Consider the following 20,691-nt stretch of genomic DNA (forward strand, 5'->3'; position numbering starts at 1 on the left):
AGCCACAGCTGATGCTACAAGAATTTGCTTAAATTGTGCATACCAGTTACACATTGTTGAAACTCCTCTTCACTCAGTGTTGGTTAATTCAAGATATCTGATGCTGAATTTATTTAGCACTAAACTCCCATTTTGCTAAGTTATTTATGTGGCTTAATTCAAACAATTGACTAATTCCAATTTTTTGAGTGCAAAAAATGACTTATCAGAAGTAGACAGTGTTAGTAATCCCTAACAGCACTGTGGGAGCACCTTCACCACATGGACTGCAGTGGTTCAAGGCGGCTCACCACCACCTTCTCAAGGGGCAATTAGGGACGGGCAATAAATGCCGGCCTTGCCAACGACGCCCACATCCCAAGAACGAATATTTTAAAAAGTTGAAGAAACAAGGATTATAAAATGATCCTGGAAACTTAGAATATAATTTGCTAATATTTGTAGAAATGTATGGTTTAAATTATGTTGATTTCTAAAAATGCTCCCTTTGTCAGTTTCCTGCTTTCCTTGTTGAGGGTGTTGGTTGACGCTGGGAATTGGCTATATCGGCAGTATTAGCCTCCTGGAAGTGTGCCCAGTTGGCTATTCTCCACCTGCTAACTAACCCTGTGGGCCAATCACAGGGCCTGGGCCTGTACTCACCTGATCTAAAGGGCACATTTAGTCCCTGGATCGGAACCAGCAGCAGTGAAACTGGCGAATTTCACCCTTCCCTCGCCCAGGAATACTGAAGTTACATAAAAGATCCCACGGCACTATTTCGAAGAAGAGCAGGGGAGTTCTCCCCAGTGTCCTGGGGCCAATATTTATCCCTCAACCAACGTCACTAAAACAGATTATCCGGTCGTTATCACATCGCTGTTTGTGGGAGCTTGCTGTGCACATTAGCTGCCATGTTTCCTCAATTACAGCAGTGACCACACTCCAAAAGTACTTCATTGGCTTTAAAGCACTTTGGGATGTCCTGAAGTCGTGAAAGGCGCTATATAAATGCAAGTTATTTCATTCTTTCTACTGCAAATGCAGCTGAGATCATCGAATGCAGGCGGATTTGGGATTGAAGCTGGGTCCAGAACATCACTTGCTGTACCAACGGGGCCATTGGGAGATTGATTTTGATGGCGGGGGTGGGGTGGGGCCGCGGGAAAGGAGGGGGAGTGGGAGCTTTGTTTGATTTATTGGTGGCACCAGAGACTTCAGAAAGACCGTACCATTTTTGCCAACTGTATATTTGCCACACTTCACATAAAAGGCTGAGGGCTGAACGTTGACGAACTGAACAATGCGGGTCTATAATGTTAATGTTGTCAATACAGATGGGGGGTGGGATTGCAGCAATTGACTGGAGCCTTTCTGTGCTCAGGAGGGGAAAATATCAGTCAGGCTTCCCGCTCCATAGCGGCCCTATTGGAACGTGCAGATCAGGTGGGCACAGCATCTGGTTCAGCCTTGCCCGTGAATGCTCTATGGACAATCTGCATCTCGGCTCAGAATGGGCAGCAGGAGGAGGTATCAGGAGGCTGATGGTGTCTATGGAACATGGAACTCTACTCCAAGACGTGTACTAGCTACAGATGGCACCGGAGCAACTCGCTAAGGCTTCTTTGGCAACACCTCCCAAACCCGCGACCTCCACTGCCTAGAAGAACAAGAACAGCGGGTGCATGAGAACACCACCACCTCCAAGTTCCCCCTTAAGTCTCACACCACCCTGACGGGAACATATATCGCTGTTCCTCCATTGTCGCTGGGTCACAATCTTAGAACAATCCCTAACAGCCTCGTTGGAGCACCTTCGCCACAGTGGTTCAAGAGGAAATGCCACCACCACTCCCTTCTCCAGAGCAACTGAGTGTAGAAAATAAATAAATGCTGGCCTTGCCAGTGATGCTCACATCCCAGGAATGAATTTTTTTTTAAATCAGTGCCCTCAGTAGAAGAGAAACTTGGAGGGTAGGGGGGAGGGTTACAGAATAAATCCATGGTGGAGTGCGTTTAGAAATAGTAACAAAGCTCGGGGTTGAACTGATAGTACTGCAGTCCATGACATCAACTCAATCTTCCATTGTAGCAGTCCCCTGTAACATAGTCCACCACACTTGTTATCCTTGATTTAACATCAGGATATATTGTTCCTGGTTCCACAATTTAACATTATGATGCAAATTGCAGCAAAAGGGAAAGAATTAGCAGACTACGTGACAGGGGAAGGAAGTGTAACGTTCCCTTTATAGATAGGAAACAGGTTGGGCTGGTATGAAAATAACTTGGTTCCCAGAATGTGTGTCACTGCTGCATTAAATTCGTTCCATTTGGGGAGATAAGATCCAATTCAGACTGATCGGAACAGGACGCAGTCTCCAACATTCACCTCAATGCCAGGCCAATTCATGAAATGATTGCGGACAGTCCTCCCCCACCAGCTGCTTGACCTGCGCCCAATAATTCAACAGCTCTGCAAACCCACCAGCAGATTGTAATTCAGAAAGCAGATTGCTGCGGTGGCGAGAGTGGAGTTAGAAAAGATTGCTCAGGATACAGGAATAACCGTGATCTTCTTGCTTTGAGCCACATCTCTAATTGTTCAACACACAGAGGGGCTTAATGGGTTCATTTTAGTTAACAAGAACACCAACAACAGCGCCTTTAATGTAGTAAAATGCCCCAAGACGCTTCACAGGAGCGTTATCAAACAAAATCAGATACCATGCCACATAAGGAGAAATTAGAGTAGGTGACCAAAAGCTGGCACCTCAAAGGAGGGGAGAGAGGCGGGAGAGGGTTAGGGAGGGAGTTCCAGAGCTCAGGGCCCAGCCGGGAGGAGCGAGAGGTGGACCTGCCCTGTGAAGCGGCTGAGCAGGCCACTCTGTTGTATCAGACCGTGTCATGAAGGAGGACCACCATCACCTCTGAGGGCCACCAGGGATGGGTAAGGAATGCCAACCTTGCCAGCAATGCCCATTTCCCGGGAATGACTACTGTGCATGGTCTGATTTCTCTCTCTTATAGTCAGCTGGATTGGCAAGCTCCCCCTCTCCCTGATGGCACTGAATCGGACGGAGATTTGAGGGTCATTTCCACCTTCACCAGCTGGCCAGTAATGTGACCGAGTGGATCGTCGAGCCCGCCTGATTTCTTCGTGTGTGAGACCAGATAGCGAGGGCCCGGTTATTCCACTTAAAGTAGATAAGTCACCAGGACCGGATGGGATGCACCCGAGGATGCTGAGGGAAGTGAAGGAGGAAATCGCGGAGGTACTGGCCATAATCCTCCAATCCTCCATGCCAGAGGATGGAGAATTACAAATGTTACACCCTTGTTCAAAAAAGAGTGTAAGGATAAACCCAGCAACTACAGGTCAGTCAGTTTCACCTCGGCTGTGGGGAAGCTTTTAGAAACAGTAATCCTGGGCAAAATCAACAGTCACTTGAACAAGTGTGGATTAATTAAGGAAAGCCAGCACGGATTTGTTAAAGGCAAATCGTGTTCAACCAACTTGATTGATGAGGTAACAGAGAGGGTTGTTGAGGATTATGCGGTTGATGTGGTGTAGATGGATTTCCAAAAGGCATTTGACAAAGTGCCACATAATAGGCTTGCCAGCAAAGTTGAAGCCCCTGGAATATAAGGACAGCGGCAGCATGGATACGGAATTGGCTGAGTGACAGGAAACAGAGAGTAGTGTTGAACGGTCGTTTTTCGGACTGGAGGAAGGGATACAGTGGTGTTCCGCAGGAGTCGGTACTGGGACCACCGCTTTTCTTGATATATATTAATGACTTGGACTTGGGTGTACAGGGCACAATTTCAAAATTTGCAGATGACACAGAACTTGGAAGTATAGTGAACAGTGGGGGGATAGTGATAGACTTCAGGAGGACATAGACAGGCAGATTAAATTTAATGCAGAAAAGTACGAAGTGATACATTTTGATAGGAAGGATGAGGAGAGGCAATATAAACTAAAGGGTACAATCCTGAAGGGGATGCAGGAACAGAGAGACCTGGGGGTATATGTACACCAATCGCTGAAGGTGGCAGGGCAGGTTGAGAAAGCGGTTTAAAAAGCACACGGGATTCTGGATCATAAATAGAGGCTGAAATTCAGGGTCGGGATAAGGCCCGTTACCGCCGTTTTGCGCCCACCACGACTCAAATTCAGCTCGGGGATTTTTCGGCCTGTCCCCATTTCCGCCCCACTGCTGCCAACTGCCGCGAGAGCGTCATCAAAGTGCGCACCTCCCGCTCTCCCGCACCTCCAGCCCACTCCGCCTCAAATTTACCTCCAAACATCACCGATCCACCGCGAGGTGCCCCCGACAGCGTTTTCTGTCGGTGCTCCTTGTTCTGTGTGTGTGCTGCCCGGCAGCACGGCGGCCCATCAAGCGACGGGCGCACTGCCGCGGCCGCCATGGTTTTTTTTTTTGCCGGACGGCTTCCAGGTTTGGCCGGACAATTATTGTCCCGCCAAAGACAGACCAGCGCCCCCCTCCTGGGTTCCAGGCCGCTGGCCCGGCCCAAACCCTCCCTGGTGGCCCAGTGGCCGAACCTACAGAATCGCGATTGTCTCCCCTTTAAGTGTGGGGTGAGACGCGGTGACGCACACATGCAGTGACATCACCATCGCTCCGCTGCTGAGTGACCGCGGCGGGGAATCCGTCTCGCCCCCACTTCCGCCCCTCACCAGCACTTACCGCCGCAACTCCGCCCCCCGTTATGATCGACTTCCAGTCCGATGCGGAAAAAAACCCAAAGTGGAGAAACTCGATCGGAAGCCCATCTCATCACACGCGGCGGTATAAACCTCAACAAAAAGATCGGTGCACCAGCTTTCTGGCAGGCCTGCGTTCCGGCCCCATACAGTTCAAAAGCGTGGAAATGACGATGAACCTTTCTAAACACTGGTTCGGCCTCAACAGGAGCATTGTGTCCAATTCTGGGCACCACACTTTAGGAAGGATGTGAAGGCCTTAGAGAGGGTGCAGAAAAGATTTACGAGAATGGTTCCAGGGATGAGGGACTTCAGTTACCTGGATAGGCTGGAGAAGCTGGGTCTGGATAGAGTAGATAGAGGGAGACTGTTCCTATTGTGTTCCTAACACAGCTGAGACTGCACACAGGGAGGTTAAAGTAACAGTGACCTCAGTCTTTATTAAGACACTCCAGAGTGAGGACCAGGCCTTAGGGGCCGGCTTATATACAGTGCTCCCAAGGGATGCTGGGATCCCTTGGGACTTCAGGGGATGCGCTCCCTGGTGGCGGAACATGGGAGTGCATGCTTTACAGATACACAACACTCCCATTGGCAGAAGGGTCGAGAACCAGAGGACAGTGATTTAAGATGATTGACAGAAGAACCAAAGGCGACATGAGGTAAAACATTTTTTACGCAGTGCTGCCTGAAAGGGTGGTGGCAGCAGACTCAATCAGGAGGGAGTTGAATAAGTATCTGAAGTAAAAAATGTGCAGGGCTACGGGGAAAGCGCGGGGGAGTGGGACTGGCTGAGGTGCTCTTGCATGAGCTCGACGGGCTGAATGGCCTCCTGTGCTAGGACTAGTCAATGATTCAATGATAATGTAATGCCCCATATTGCCAACTCTGGCTGGCATCAGCTTAATTCAGCAAAGACCTCTTCCTAGACTCAGTTACTGACTGACTTTACCATCAGGGGAAGCGTTACTGTCCGTGAAGTGATTAATCTCCACCTGATAGCTGTATCCATGAGTTTGGAATATTCACAATGAAATATTCATGAGGGTATTTTGTTACAGAATTTCTTGGATATCGATTAGCGGTGAAGGTTTTGTTATTGCTATAACTTTCAGCAGTTTAGCAGATTGTGGAACTAACAGGACAGAAGGTCGCTGTATGATTGTGGCTGGAAAGGTTGCAAAAATGTATCACCAGCACAAAAATAAAAAATAAATTCCTGAACAGGAACTTGAAGCAAAATCTTTTGCTTTGTCAGAATGGTTGATGGGTACAAATAGAAAATTACTGAACTTTCTATTCACTTCAAAAAAAACATTCCCTTGTCTGGAAATATTAAAGTGGCTTCAGTTTGTGCCTGGAATACCCTGTGGTGCATTAGGTTTCCTGGTCTGTGGTCGATGCAGAGATCGTTGCATTGTTGAAGCAGATGAAGATAAAAGGCTATGGGGAGGGAGCAGGGCGTGTGGGTTACGCGGGACTGCTCCAGTGAGGGCCAATGAGGAGCGATGGGCCAAAGCGCCTCTTTCTTTGCTGTGAGCTTTTATTGCTCAAGGTACACAGAAAAACACATGTACAAAACACATGTACAAATCTGGGAACATTCAGGTCATAAAAATTACATTAGGCTGATTCAGTCACTGCAAAAACAGCAGTCCTGTTATTTTTGGAGATTATCAGCAAACAGATTTTGAACCTGAATTGATTTTATTCGACGTGCACTTTGAACCCTAATGTGCCTGTCCCTTTAAGAAATAAATAAAACAGTGACAGCCATATTCAAATGATGGTGTGTGTGTGTTTGTGTGGGAGTGTATGAGTGTGTGAGTGTGAGTGTGAGTGTGTGGGAGTGAGTGAGTGTGTGTGTATGTGTATGTGTGTGAGTGTGTGTGTGAGTGTGTGAGTGTGTGTATGTGTATGTGTGTGAGTGTGTGTGTGAGTGTGAGAGAGTGTGTGTGTGTGTGTGTATGTGTGAGTGTGTGAGTGGGTGTGTGTGAGTGTGAGTGGGTGTGTGTGTGAGTGTGTGAGTGTGAGTATGTGGGAGTGAGTGTGAGTCGGTGTGTGTGAGTGTGTGAGTGTGTGGGAGTGAGTGAGTGTGTGAGTGAGTGGGAGTGAGTGAGTGTGTGTGAATGAGTGAGAGTGTGTGTGAGTGTGTGTATATGTGTGTGAGTAGGTGTGTGTGAGTGTGTGTGAGTGTGTGCGAGTGGGTGTGTGTGTGTGTGAGTGTGTGTGAGTGTGTGAGTGTGTGTGAGTGGGTGTGTGTGAGTGTGTGTGAGTGAGTGTGTGTGAGTGGGTGTGTGTGAGTGTGTAAGTGGGTGTGTGTGAGTGAGTGAGTGTGTGTGTGAGTGTGTGAGTGGGTGTGAGTGGGTGTGAGTGTGTGTGTGTGAGTGTGTGTGAGTGAGTGTGTGTGTGAGTGTGTGAGTGGGTGTGAGTGTGTGTGTGTGAGTGAGTGTGTGTGTGTGTGTGTGTGAGTGTGTGTGTGAGTGAGTGTGTGTGAGTGGGTGTGTGTGAGTGGGTGTGTGTGAGTGGGTGTGTGTGAGTGTGTGTGTGTGAGTGAGTGTGTGTGTGTGTGAGTGTGTGTGTGAGTGTGTGTGTGTGAGTGTGTAAGTGTTACCAACATGCTAATCCTGGCCTGGAAGAGTCCCCAATTCACGAAGCTTGTCCCCCGAATAGACTAGAGCCGTAGTCATTGGAATATTTGCATATCATACCGTTAGACACAATCCCAGTTTCCTGTCAATGGACAGTGTTATTATATTATATATAATTGGTGACTGAATGCGCTTCAATAGTGTGATGTCATATCCGCGGTAATTCTATGCACATTTGTTTTGTACTTTTCGTGTATCTGTGCAACTGTTAAATATCGGCTGCTCAAACATTAGCCTCGCTACTCTGCACAACCTACATTTTCCATCCTCACTACTTTGCTGTGCTCCCACCCGGTGTTTCCCCGGATCCACCCTGTCCACTATCAGGCTCTCTCTAGGTGTCAGCCGTGGCTCAGTGGGCAGCACTCTCGCCTCTGGGGCGAAAGGTTTGTGAGTTCATGTCCCACTCCCAGAGACGAGCACAAATTCTGGACCGATGCTCCAGTGCAGTGCTGAGGGAGTGCTGCACTGTCGGAGGTGCTGTCTTTCGGATGAGACATTAAACTGAGGCCTCGTCTGCCCCCTCAGGTGGATGTAAAATATCCCATGGCACTTTTTCAATGAAGAGTAGGGGAGTTCTCCCTGGTGCCTTCCCATTATTTATCCCTCAACCAACATCACTAAAACAGATTACCTGATCATTTATCTAATTTCTGTTTCTGGAATCTTGCTGTGTGCAAATTGGCTGTCCTGCGTTGCTCAGAGTACATCAGTGACTGCACTTCAAAAGTATATCATTGGCTGTAAAGCGCTTTGGGACGCCCTGAAATACAGATTCTGTCTTTCTTTAGAAAGGGCTGATGATCCTGGTTCGGGGAGACTGTGGTATCTCCAATCTCTCATTGTGACACTCTCACTCACTCTCTCTCTCTCTCACTTACACTCACTCACACTCACACTCTCACACACTCACTCACACACACATGCTCCTTTGTGCCGATTTCCTTGAATTCACATCTGATACTTTGTGTATTTGCTCAGAGCCTTGTTTCCATTGAATCCATCCATTTCATTGGGCTCTCCTACCTGCCGATACCCAAGCACCAGGAAAAAATAGATTGACTCTGGAATCTTTTCATACTCAGCAACGAACCTATGTTACTTTAGTTCTCCAAAACAACTGGGAAATCTTATTTTGAAGAAAGGTAATTGGATTTAGAATGATGGATCACGTTCGGGAGAGCATCACTGCAACCTAAAGCAGGCCAATATTGCACCATCGTCACATCTCCAATTCCGACTCCTTTCCAATGATGCCGTCTTATTTCATACTCCAGCTCCAGGTGTTATCGGAAAAAGAGGGAGCCGGAAACATTGGAAATCTGAGGTAAAAACAGAAAAGTCTGGAAATACAAATGAGGCATATCGGCTTCCGTACGGAGCAAAGGTCGCTGTTCCAGGGTAAGATTCTCAATAAAGGATGTTGTGCTGATGGGTCTGAGAAACACATCGGGCTGACTTCTGTCTTTACAGATGATGAAAGACCTGTGTGTCATTTCTAGCATGTCCTTTGTTTTAATTCTGTGCTTAATGTAGTTTTGGCGATATTATCACACTCACATTGGAATGGTCGACACTAAACTCAGGCAGTTTTATTTACAATTTAAATAGAAAAGTGAGACCCGGAAATTATCGGAAAACAAAGCTGAGAAATGACTGGTCTGTGCTTAGTCAGCGAGTCTTGGCCTTACTCCACCTAATCTGAGCAAGGGAAATATCTTTGCCAGAGTTCCTAGGGCTGATTGCTGCCCAGTGCCTCCTCCTGGTCAGTGCATGTGTCGATATCACCATCATCATCATCATCGAATCCAGGATGACTTGCTTCCACGTCAAAAAGTTCACAGGTGTTTCAATGAAGGACCTAAAATTCCAGATCCCAAACAAAATCCTGAAGGGTGGAAGATGCCTGTATGTGGATTTTTTTAACGTGGGGTGGCCGTTGCACATCAGCCACCACACGGGCTTGACAGAGCTCGGTCTTGGTCCAATGGCAAGGATTAACCAGGACGACTGGAGACCAGCTCTGCTGCACGGACCTAGTGCGCGCACATATCGCGGAGTGGGCTGGGCCCGTGCTGCCCCTGGGCCCTCGCCTCTCTTGGGCCCCAAACTCGCGCCTCTCCTGGGCCCCGATCACATCCCTCTACAATCTCTCGCCGCTCCTTCGCCCTGACCTCGCCGCTCCTGGTGTCCCTGCCCACGCTCCAATCACCGACCTGGATCTTGGTGACATCTCTCTTCACTGCCGATAACAAGGCCAATCGCAGCTATAATGCCCGACAGGTGCAACTGGTTGCTGACACTTAGGCCTCGAGATTCTGGGACTGGAGTTTGGTGAGGAACCCGAGACTGGCAGTTCCTTTCCCTTGATGGCTCCACGCTAGATCCTGCGGGTGGGACCACATTAAACCCATGCAATGAAGGGTGGGCTTAATAGAATAGAATGTAACTGCGGAAAACACATCACTCTTGAGTTCCTGGTGTCCCTTGACGCCGGGCTGTGAGAGAGTCAATGGCTAGTTTCGCATTGCAATCATAAACCCTTTCTTTTGGTACATTACATGAAGATAACTTCTCAAAGCATTGTTATTTCCTCTCCTCTTATATAAGAGGTTACTAGAAAGGTAGATGGAAAATCCTAAGAGGATCTTTGGATTAAAAAGATATATTTAGCTTTTCAAAATCAAACGATTTCTTTGCAGTGGGCAGGCAACGTTACGTTTTTACACGTTAACAGATATGGGCTGGACTTTAGGCTTTTGTGTTTTCGGGGCGAAAACGGAGGCGGGGCGGGAAAGTTAGCGGCTGGGAATAGGTTGCGCTACAGCGAGGAATGTTCGGCATCTGGGCCCGGCATCAGGGTGCGCAGCGCGAGGAGAGACATTGGACAACGTTCGAGGCACTAAAATGTGAACCTTGCGCAGTAAAGTGCCGGGCGCTCTGAGAGGCCCAGGGGCAGAAAGAACCTTCAAAAAAACCCGCAAAAACACCCGGTGCGCCGCTCCCCGGCGGTGCTGCTCCGCACCGCCGCAAAACCCAAGCTGAGGATCGCGACCGGACGCGGGAGACCTCGCCGCCCCCTTTCACGCTGCTCCGGGGCGAGACCCCAAGCACAAAGGACCGGAAAATCAAGCCCAAGGTGGATTCCTCCATCTGTTTCCTTGAGACTGGGCTTCGCACTTGATCATAACTAGAAATCACAACCTTTCTGTCCAACTGCATACAGTAACATTTTAAATTAGCTGCTGCACCCATCATAATAACATTACCCAATTAATTTCTCAACACAAGGCATTGTCCCACTACAGGGAGATTTACCAGCTCTTGTCCATCATATTAAATCTTAGCAGAAAGAAAACAACTTCAAATTTTTGCCTTTTAAAAAAAAACATGTGAAATAAAGACAGAAATGTTTGTTTGTCACAGTGCACACATGCGAACAACGGGTGAGACGGAGTTTGTGCCTGGTGGCGATTCCTCCCATGGTTAAACAGCATGTTGACTTTGACGATCAAGGCTTGCACGGCAATGGGCACGGAGTGGGGGGATAACCAGACCTCACGGAACTTATCCCACAAGGTGTCATACTTTCGGGAAAAGGGGGAGATGGAAAATGCTGGGAAACATGGGGTGAAATTATGAATGGGAAAAAATAATCTCTGCTCATCTTCCAGTACTGGAAAGTTTCAGCCAAGAATAGCTCCACTTTAAACCAATAGGATTACCTCTTGCGTAGAAAGGTCGAACGGCCAGATATATTTACAAAGGGTGACCTTGTATGACCAAGATCATCTCACAAGTCAGCACAATATTTTTCAGAAATAAATATGTGAAGCTCCGAATATCAGCACATTTTGCTTCACTTGGTGACGTGTTCTTTTGTACAAAAAGTTTCCACAAGGGCCCAAAGCTGCAACAATAAATGAATGATTAAGCTACTGTTGGATTGCGAGGACTCTCTTATTTTTAGCTTAAAGCTATTTGTGCTCCTTGCTATAAACCCTTTCAGATAATGACTCAAACATCTGGTCTGCGCAGTTGTAGGTTAATTAAGGAAGACTGTAATATCAGCGACACCGTGGCTCATTCACCTTCCAGGCTAACTGACATTCGCCAGTTTTTAAAGGAACAAGGTCGTCATGAAAGTGTTTGGAAGCGGAGAGAGAAGAGTCAGCCGTATATCTTTTGTTGCAGTGATCCAACAAATCTGGCCACACCTGTACCTTCAGCCTTTTGTGACAGGTTCACCCTCCTAAAGTTTCTCTCCAACTAGGAGGTTTGTTTAAGTGTCCACTGTTGGTCAATAAATTAGCTTTCCGTTCGAATGAATCTGATTTATCATTTCATTTATAATAAGGACAAATGGCACAATGTTTCAAACCAAATTTACAAGATACTTCATGAGGACTTCCACATTGTCCCTGATAGCTCATTTGGTCGAGCCAATGTGTAGCCGTGCATTACAGATCCGGAGGCCCCAGTTTGTGCGGAATTAGCTGGTGTTGGAATTACTGCAGGGAGGATACGATTGCCCGCGCCCTTCCTTGGGTTGCTGTGTAGAAGTGTTTGCGAACTTCACTCCTGAAAGGTCTGAAGCGGCTGGCCACTCGGTCTGTGCAAAGCCCCCCGAGCCCATCCTTGGCTACCAGCGCTACTGGTCTCTGAGCTGGTGTAAGGTCGAGGGTCAGCTCCTGTCGGGCTCCTGCCCTCCGCGACACTGCCACCTTCATCCTGAGCTTCTGGAACTCAAATGTAAAAAGCAAAGGTGGCAGGTTTCTGTGGGCGGGGTTCCATTGGCAGGGTTCCGGGGCAGGGTTCCAGGGCGGGGTTCCATTGGCAGGGTTTCGGGGCAGGGTTCCGTGGGGGGGTTCCGGGGCAGGGTTCCGTGGGGGGGTTCCGGGGCACGGTTCCGTGGGGGGGTTCCGGGGCAGGGTTCCGTGGGGGGGTTCCGAGGCAGTGTTCCGTGGGGGGGTTCCGGGGCAGGGTTCCGTGGTGGCGTTCCGGGGCAGGGTTCCGTGGGGGGGTTCCGGGGCAGGGTTCCGTGGGGGGGTTCTGAGGCAGGGTTCCATGGGGGGGTTCCGGGGCAGGGTTCCGTGGGGGGGTTCCGAGGCAGTGTTCCGTGGGGGGGTTCCGGGGCTGGGTTCCGTGGGGGGGTTCTGAGGCAGGGTTCCATGGGGGGGTTCCGGGGCAGGGTTCCGTGGGGGGGGTTCCGAGGCAGGGTTCCGTGGGGGGGTTCTGAGGCAGGGTTCCATGGGGGGGTTCCGGGGCAGGGTTCCGTGGGGGGGGTTCCGAGGCAGGGTTCCACTGCAGCCTAGGCAGAGACAGGTGGTTGGTTTCTGAAAGCAGCAACAATGATTTTTAAGCGAGAAGGGAGGACGGAAAGACGGTTTCAAACCCAGCAAGACTTCTCCCTCTAGCCTTGCCCAATGCCAACTCCTGACAGGGCCCCTGCCCACGTTGTCCATCACCCACTCTCCAAGTGGGCACAGCACAGAGAGTCATAGAGCTCCCACCGGAGGGGGCCATTCAGCCTGTCGCATCCTGCTGGTTCTTTGAAAGAACGATCCAATTAGTCACCCTCCCCACCTTCCCTTGCTCCTTTCCCATAGCCTCACTATTGAATCTGCTTCTACCAGCCCTTCAGGCAGTGCATCCCAGATCATATCAAATGTTCCTAACAACACGGCCCTCCTGTAACTGCCTACACCCAGTGATTCCGCGCAGTCTCGGCCGGCAGGAAGGGAGCAAGTGTGTCAGTGTTACAGGAGGGGGCATGTCAGGGTAGGATCGTGTTGCTGGTGTGTGAAAGATGGTAATGATCGAGGGGGTGAAGGAAGTAATAGTGAGGAGAATAACGGGTGCAAAGTGCTGATGTTGGAGCAGGAGGAGATGGAGGAAGTGTGCTACAGGGATTGGAGCATGCACTATCCTCATCGACCGTCATGGTTAACTCCTCAAAAAATTCAATCAGGTTAGACAAACAAATCCATGCTGACTGTCCCTAATTAATCCTTGCCTTTCTAAATGTAGATTTATCCTGTTTTTCAGGATTTTTCCAATAATTTTCCCACTACTGAGGTTTAGGCTGACAGGCCTGTAATTATTTGGCCTAGGCCTGTAATTATTTGGCCTATCCCTTTCTCCCTTCTTAAACAAGGGTACCACATTAGCAGTCCTCCAGTCCTTCGGCACCATGCCCAACTCCAAAGAGGACTGGAAAATGATGGTCAAAGCCTCTGCTATTTCATCTTTTACTTCGCTCAACAGCCTGGGATGCATTTCATCTGGGCCTGGGGACTTAGCCACTTTCAAAGCTGCTAAACCTCTTAATACTTCCTCTCTCATTATGTTTATTTCATCCAGAATTTCACATTTCTCCTCGATAGCAGTATCTGAATCGCCCCTTTGCTTTGTGAAAACAGATAAGAACATAAGAACATAAGAACATAAGAATTAGGAACAGGAATAGGCCATCTAGCCCCTCGAACCTGCTCCGTCATTCAATAAGATCATGGTTGATCTGGCCGTGGACTCAGCTCCACTTACCCGCCCGCTCCCCATAACCCTTAATTCCCTTATTGGTTAAAAATCTATCTATCTGTGGTTTGAATACATTCAATGAGCTAGCCTCAACTGCTTCCTTGGGCAGAGAATTCCACAGATTCACAACCCTCTGGGAGAAGAAATTCCTTCTTAACTTGGTTTTAAATTGGCTTCCCTGTATTTTGAGGCTGTGCCCCCTAGTTCTAGTGTCCCCAACCAGTGGAAACAACCTCTCTGCCTCTATCTTGTCTATCCCTTTCATTATTTTAAATATTTCTATAAGATCACCCCTCATCCTTCTGAACTCCAACGAGTAAAGACCCAGTCTACTCAATCTATCATCATAAGGTAACCCCCTCATCTCCGGAATCAGCCTAGTGAATCGTCTCTGTACCCCCTCCAAGGCTAGTATGTCCTTCCTTAAGTAAGGTGACCAAAACTGCACGCAGTACTCCAGGTGCGACCTCACCAATACCCTGTACAGTTGCAGCAGGACCTCCCTGCTTTTGTACTCCATCCCTCTCGCAATGAAGGCCAAAGTTCCATTTGCCTTCCTGATTACCTGCTGCACCTGCAAACTAACTTTTTGGGATTCATGCACAAGGACCCCCAGGTCCCTCTGCACGCAGCATGTTGTAATTTCTCCCCATTCAAATAATATTCCCTTTTACTGTTTTTTTTTCCAAGGTGGATGACCTCACATTTTCCAACATTGTATTCTATCTGCCAAACCTTAGCCCATTCGCTTAACCTATCTAAATCTCTTTGCAGCCTCTCTGTGTCCTCTACACAATCTGCTTTCCCACTAATCTTAGTGTCATCTGCAAATTTTATTACACTACACTCTGTCCCCTCTTCCAGGTCATCTATGTATATTGTAAACAGTTGTGGTCCCAGCACCGATCCCTGTGGCACACCACTAACCACCGATTGCCAACCCGAAAAGGACCCATTTATCCCGACTCTCTGCTTTCTGTTAGTTAGCCAATTCTCTATCCATGCCAATACATTTCCTCTGACTCCGCGTACCTTTATCTTCTGCAGTAACCTTTTGTGTGGCACCTTATCGAATGCCTTTTGGAAATCCAAATACTCCACATCCATCGGTACACCTCTATCCACGATGCTCGTTATATCCTCAAAGAATTCCAGTAAATTAGTTAAACATGATTTCCTCTTCATGAATCCATGTTGCGTCTGCTTGATTGCACTATTCCTATCTAGATGTCGCGCTATTTCTTCCTTAATGATAGTTTCAAGCATTTTCCCCACTACAGATGTTAAACTAACCGGCCGAGAGTTACCTGCCTTTTGTCTGCCCCCTTTTTTAAACAGAGGCGTTACATTAGCTGCTTTCCAATCCGATGGTACCTCCCCAGAATCCAGAGAATTTTGGTAGATTATAACGAATGCATCTGCTATAACTTCCGCCATCTCTTTTAATACCCTGGGATGCATTTCATCAGGACCAGAGGACTTGTCTACCTTGAGTCCCATTAGCCTGTCCAGCACTACCCCCCTAGTGATAGTGATTGTCTCAAGGTCCTCCCTTCCCACATTTCCGTGACCAGCAATTTTTGGCATGGTTTTTGTGTCTTCCACTGTGAAGACCAAAGCAAAATAATTGTTTAAAGTCTCAGCAATTTCCACATGCAAAGTATTCATTAAGAACCATACCAACATCTTCCGTCTCCACACAAAGATTACGCTCATGGTCTCTAATAGGTCCTACCCTTTCTTTAGTTATCCTCTTGCTCTTAATACATTTATAGAACATCTTTGGGTTTTCCTTAATTTTACTTGCCACGAATTTTTCATGCTCTCTCTTCGCATTCCTAATATCCTTTTTAATTTTACCGTTGAACTTTCTATATTTCGCGAAAGATTCTACAGTCTTTGGCCGTCGGTATATGATGATACAAAGATGAGTGAGAAAGCAAATTGTGAGGACACAAAAAATCTGCAAAGGGATATAGACAGTCTAAGTGAGTGGGCAAAAATTTGGCAGACAGAGTGTAATATGGCAAAATGTGAGGTTATCCACTTTGGCAGAAATAATAAAAAATCAAATTATAATTGAAATGGAGAAAAATTGCAAAGTGCTGCAGTAAGAGGGACCTGGGGGTCCTTGTGCATGAAACACAAAAAATTGGAATGCGGGTACAGCAAATAATCAGGAAGGCAAATGGAATGTTGGCCTTTAATGCAAGGGGGATAGAGTATAAAAGCAGAGAAGTCCTGCTACAGCTCTACAGGGTATTGGTAAGGCCACACCTGGAGTACTGCATACAGTTTTGGTCTCTGTATTTTATGAAGGATATACTTGCATTGCAGACTGTTCAGAGAAAGTTCACCAGGTTGATTTTGGAGATGAGGGCATTGACTTATGAAGATAGGTTGAGTAGGTTGGGCCTGTACACATTGCAGTTCAGAAGAATGAAAGGTGATCTTATTGGAACTTATAAGATAATGAGGAGGGCTCGACAAGTTGGATGCAGAGAAGATATTACCCTCATTGGGGAAACTAAAACTAGGGGACATAATCTCAGAATAAGGGGCCAACCATTTAAAACAGAGATGAGGAGGAATTTCTTCTCTCAGAGGGTTGTAAATCTATAGAATCCTCTGCCCCAGAGAGCTGTGGAGGCTGGGTCATTGAATATATTTAAGGCGGAGATAGACAGATTTTTGAGCGATAAGGGAGTAAAGGGTTATGGGGAGCGGGCAGGGAAGTGGAGCTGAGTCCATGATCAGATCAGCCATGATCTTATTGAATGGCAGAGCAGGCTCGAGGGCCAAATGGCCGACTCCTGCTCCTATTTCTTATGTTCTTATTATAAGCTTCCCTTTTTTTCTTTTTCCTCCCCTGTAAGTCCCTAGACATCCAGGAGGCTCTAGAATTGTTATTCCTACCCTTTTTCTTTAAGGGCATATGTTTAGCCTGAGCCCTCCAGATTTCCTCCTTGAATGCCTCCCAATGTTCCGACACTGATTTACCCACAAATAGCTGTTTCTAGTCCACTGTGGCCAAATCACTCCTCAACTTAGCAAAGTTAGCTTTTCCCCAATTCGGAACTTTTATTCCTGGTCTATCCTTGCCCTTATCCATAATTAACTTGAATCTGACTGAATTATGGTCATTAGCACCCAAGTGCTCTCCCACTAATACCCCTTCCACCTGCCCAGCTTCATTCCCCAAAACGAAATCCAAAACCGCCCCCTCTTGTATTGGACTTGTTACATACTGACTAAAAAGTTCTCTTGAATGCATTTTAAGAATTCCACACCCTCTGTACCCTTCACACTAAATTTGTCCCAATCATATTTAGATAGTTAAAGTCCACTACTATTACTGCCCTATGGTTTTTGAACTTCTCAGAAATGTGCCTACATATTTGCTCTTCTATCTCTCTCCCACTGTTTGGGGGTTTAGAGTACACACCCAGCAGTGTGATTGTCCCTTTTTTATTTTTCAATTCGACCCATACAGCCTCATTTGATCATCCCTCCTCACAGCTGCAATAGTTTCTTTGATTAATACCAAGACCACCCCGCCCCTGTTTACCCCCCCCGCCCCCATCTCTGTCCTGTCTAAATATCCTGTAACCAGGAATAGTGAGCTGCCAAACCTGCCCCTCGTTCAGCCATGTGTCTGTAATGGCTATAATGTCATACTCCCAAGTGTCGCAAGAACGGACGATGAGAGAACGGGTGGATACAGAACGGGCGATGAGAGAGAACAGGCGGTGAGAGAACGGGCGGTGAGAGAACGGGCGGTGAGAGAACAGGCGGTGAGAGAACGGGCGGTGAGAGAACAGGCGGTGGGAGAACAGGCGATGAGAGAACGGGCGATGAGAGAACAGGCGGTGGGAGAACGGGCAGATACAGAATGGGCGATGAGAGAGAACAGGCGGTGAGAGAACGGGCGGTGAGAGAACGGGCGGTGAGAGAACGGGCGATGAGAGAACGGGCGGTGAGAGAACGGGCGATGAGAGAACGGGCGGTGAGAGAACGGGCGATGAGAGAACAGGCGGTGAGAGAACGGGCGGTGAGAGAACGGGCGATGAGAGAACGGGCGATGAGAGAACGGGCGGTGAGAGAACGGGCGATGAGAGAACGGGCGGTGAGAGAACGGGCGATGAGAGAACGGGCGGTGAGAGAACGGGCGATGAGAGAACGGGCGGTGAGAGAACGGGCGGTGAGAGAACGGGCGGTGAGAGAACGGGCGGTGAGAGAACGGGCGGTGGGAGAACAGGCGATGAGAGAACGGGCGGTGAGAGAACGGGCGGTGAGAGAACGGGTGGTGAGAGAACGGGTGGTGAGAGAACAGGCGGTGGGAGAACGGGCGATGAGAGAACAGGCGGTGGGAGAACGGGCAGATACAGAATGGGCGATGAGAGAGAACAGGCGGTGAGAGAACGGGCGATGAGAGAACGGGCGGTGAGAGAACGGGCGATGAGAGAACGGGTGATGAGAGAACGGGCGATGAGAGAACGGGTGATGAGAGAACGGGCGGTGGGTGAACAGGCGGTGAGAGAATTGGGGGTTCGGAGAATGGGCGGTGAGAGAACGGGCAGTGGGAGAATGGGCGATGAGAGAACAGGCGGTGAGAGAACGGGCCTATCGGAGTGGCCACCAGGTATACACAGCACCTGATACTGTTGTCAATATGACTGAAGACCAGATGCTGCGTGGGACATGTTTCTGTGTTAAGGGGGCTTCAATAATGTAAATTCTTGTGGTTGTTTTGCTGTTATTGACTGGAAGATGCAAGCACCTTAAATGTGAAAGACTTGCTCACCATTCTCCCCGCCCACAATTAACATTCTCCGTCAAAGACTCAGAGACAGCCAGGATTATAGATGTTGTTCCTGCCCGATCCAGGTGACTCACTGCCGCGGCTAATATTTTCACAGACTTCCCTAATCTGAACACTTTAACCAACTGTATGTTTTATTAGTTAATTTTTATTTTTAATAAACTATGAATGTGTAATAGAATATTAATGAATTGCTACTCAAGTTCAAATCATGAGTCAATTTTACATAAGGAAACTTGCAGTGTGTGCAAAGGAGAGACTTTGCGCTTGTGCAAAGGGCCCATTGCCATAAGAAATAGGAGCAGGTGTCGGCCATTTGACCCCTCGAGCCTGCTCTGCCATTTAATAAGATCATGGCTGATCTGCATGGACTCAGCTCCACTTCCCTGTCTGCTCCCCATAACCCTTTATTCACTTATCGCTCAAAAATCTGTCTATCTCCGCCTTAAATATATTCAACGACCCAGCTCTCTGGGGCAGAGAATTCCACAGATATACAACCCTCTGAGTGAAGAAATTCCTCCTCATCTCAGTTTTAAATGGGCGGCCCCTTATTCTATGTCCCCTAGTTTTAGTTTCCCCTATGAGTGGAAATATCCTCTCTGCATCCACCTTGTCGAGCCCCCTCATTATCTTATATGTTTCGATAAGATCACCTCTCATTCTTCTAAACTCCAATGAGCATAGGCCCAACCTACTCAACCTATATTCATAAGTCAACCCCTCATCTCTGGAATCAACCAAGTGAACCTTCTCTGAACAGCCTCCAATGCAAGTATATCCTTCCTTAAATACGGAGACCAAAACTGTATGTAGTACTCTAGGTGTGGCCTCACCAATACCCTCTACAGTTGCAGCAGGACTTCTCTGCTTTTATACTCTATCCCTTTGCAATAAAGGCCAACATTCCATTTGCCTCCTGATTACTTGCTAGTTGCACCTGGGTAGCTTGGCTCAGCAATATTTGCCGAAGGGGAGAGCAACCAGCTCTCCAGAGATGGGAATTTATGGAATTTGAACATAAGAACATAAGAATTAGGAACAGGAGTAGGCCATCTAGCCCCTCGAGCCTGCTCCTCCATTCAACAAGATCATGGCTGATCTGGCCGTGGACTCAGCTCCACTTAGCCGCCCGCTCCCCGTAACCCTTAATTCCCTTATTGGTTAAAAATCTATCTATCTGTGACTTGAATACATTCAATGAGCTAGCCTCAACTGCTTCCTTGGCCAGAGAATTCCACAGATTCACAACCCTCTGGGAGAAGAAATTCCTTCTCAACTCGGTTTTAAATTGGCTCCCCCATATTTTGAGGCTGTGCCCCCTAGTTCTAGTCTCCCCGACCAGTGGAAACAACCTCTCTGCCTCTATCTTGTCTATCCCTTTCATTATTTTAAATGTTTCTATAAGATCACCCCTCATCCTTCTGAACTCCAACGAGTAAAGACCCAGTCTACTCAATCTATCTTCATAAGGTAACCCCCTCATCTCCGGAATCAGCCTCGTGAATCGTCTCTGTACCCCCTCCAAAGCTAGTATATCCTTCCTTAAGTAAGGTGACCAAAACTGCATGCAGTACTCCAGGTGCGACCTCACCAATACCCTATACAGTTGCAGGAGGACCTCCCTGCTTTTGTACTCCATCCCTCTCGCAATGAAGGCCAACATTCCATTCGCCTTCCTGATTACCTGCTGCACCTGCAAACTAACTTTTTGGGATTCATGCACAAGGACCCCCAGGTCCCTCTGCACCGCAGCATGTTGTAATTTCTCCCCATTCAAATAACATTCCCTTTTACTGTTTTTTTTCCCAAGGTGGGTGATCTCACACTTTCCAACATTGTATTCCATCTGCGAAACCTTAGCCCATTTGCTTAACCTATCTAAATCTCTTTGCAACCTTTCTGTGTCCTCTACACAACCCGCTTTCCCACTAATCTTTGTGTCATCTGCAAATGTTGTTACACTA

Source organism: Pristiophorus japonicus, chromosome 14 (genome assembly GCF_044704955.1).
Source record: "Pristiophorus japonicus isolate sPriJap1 chromosome 14, sPriJap1.hap1, whole genome shotgun sequence".
Taxonomy (NCBI): Eukaryota; Metazoa; Chordata; class Chondrichthyes; family Pristiophoridae; genus Pristiophorus; species Pristiophorus japonicus.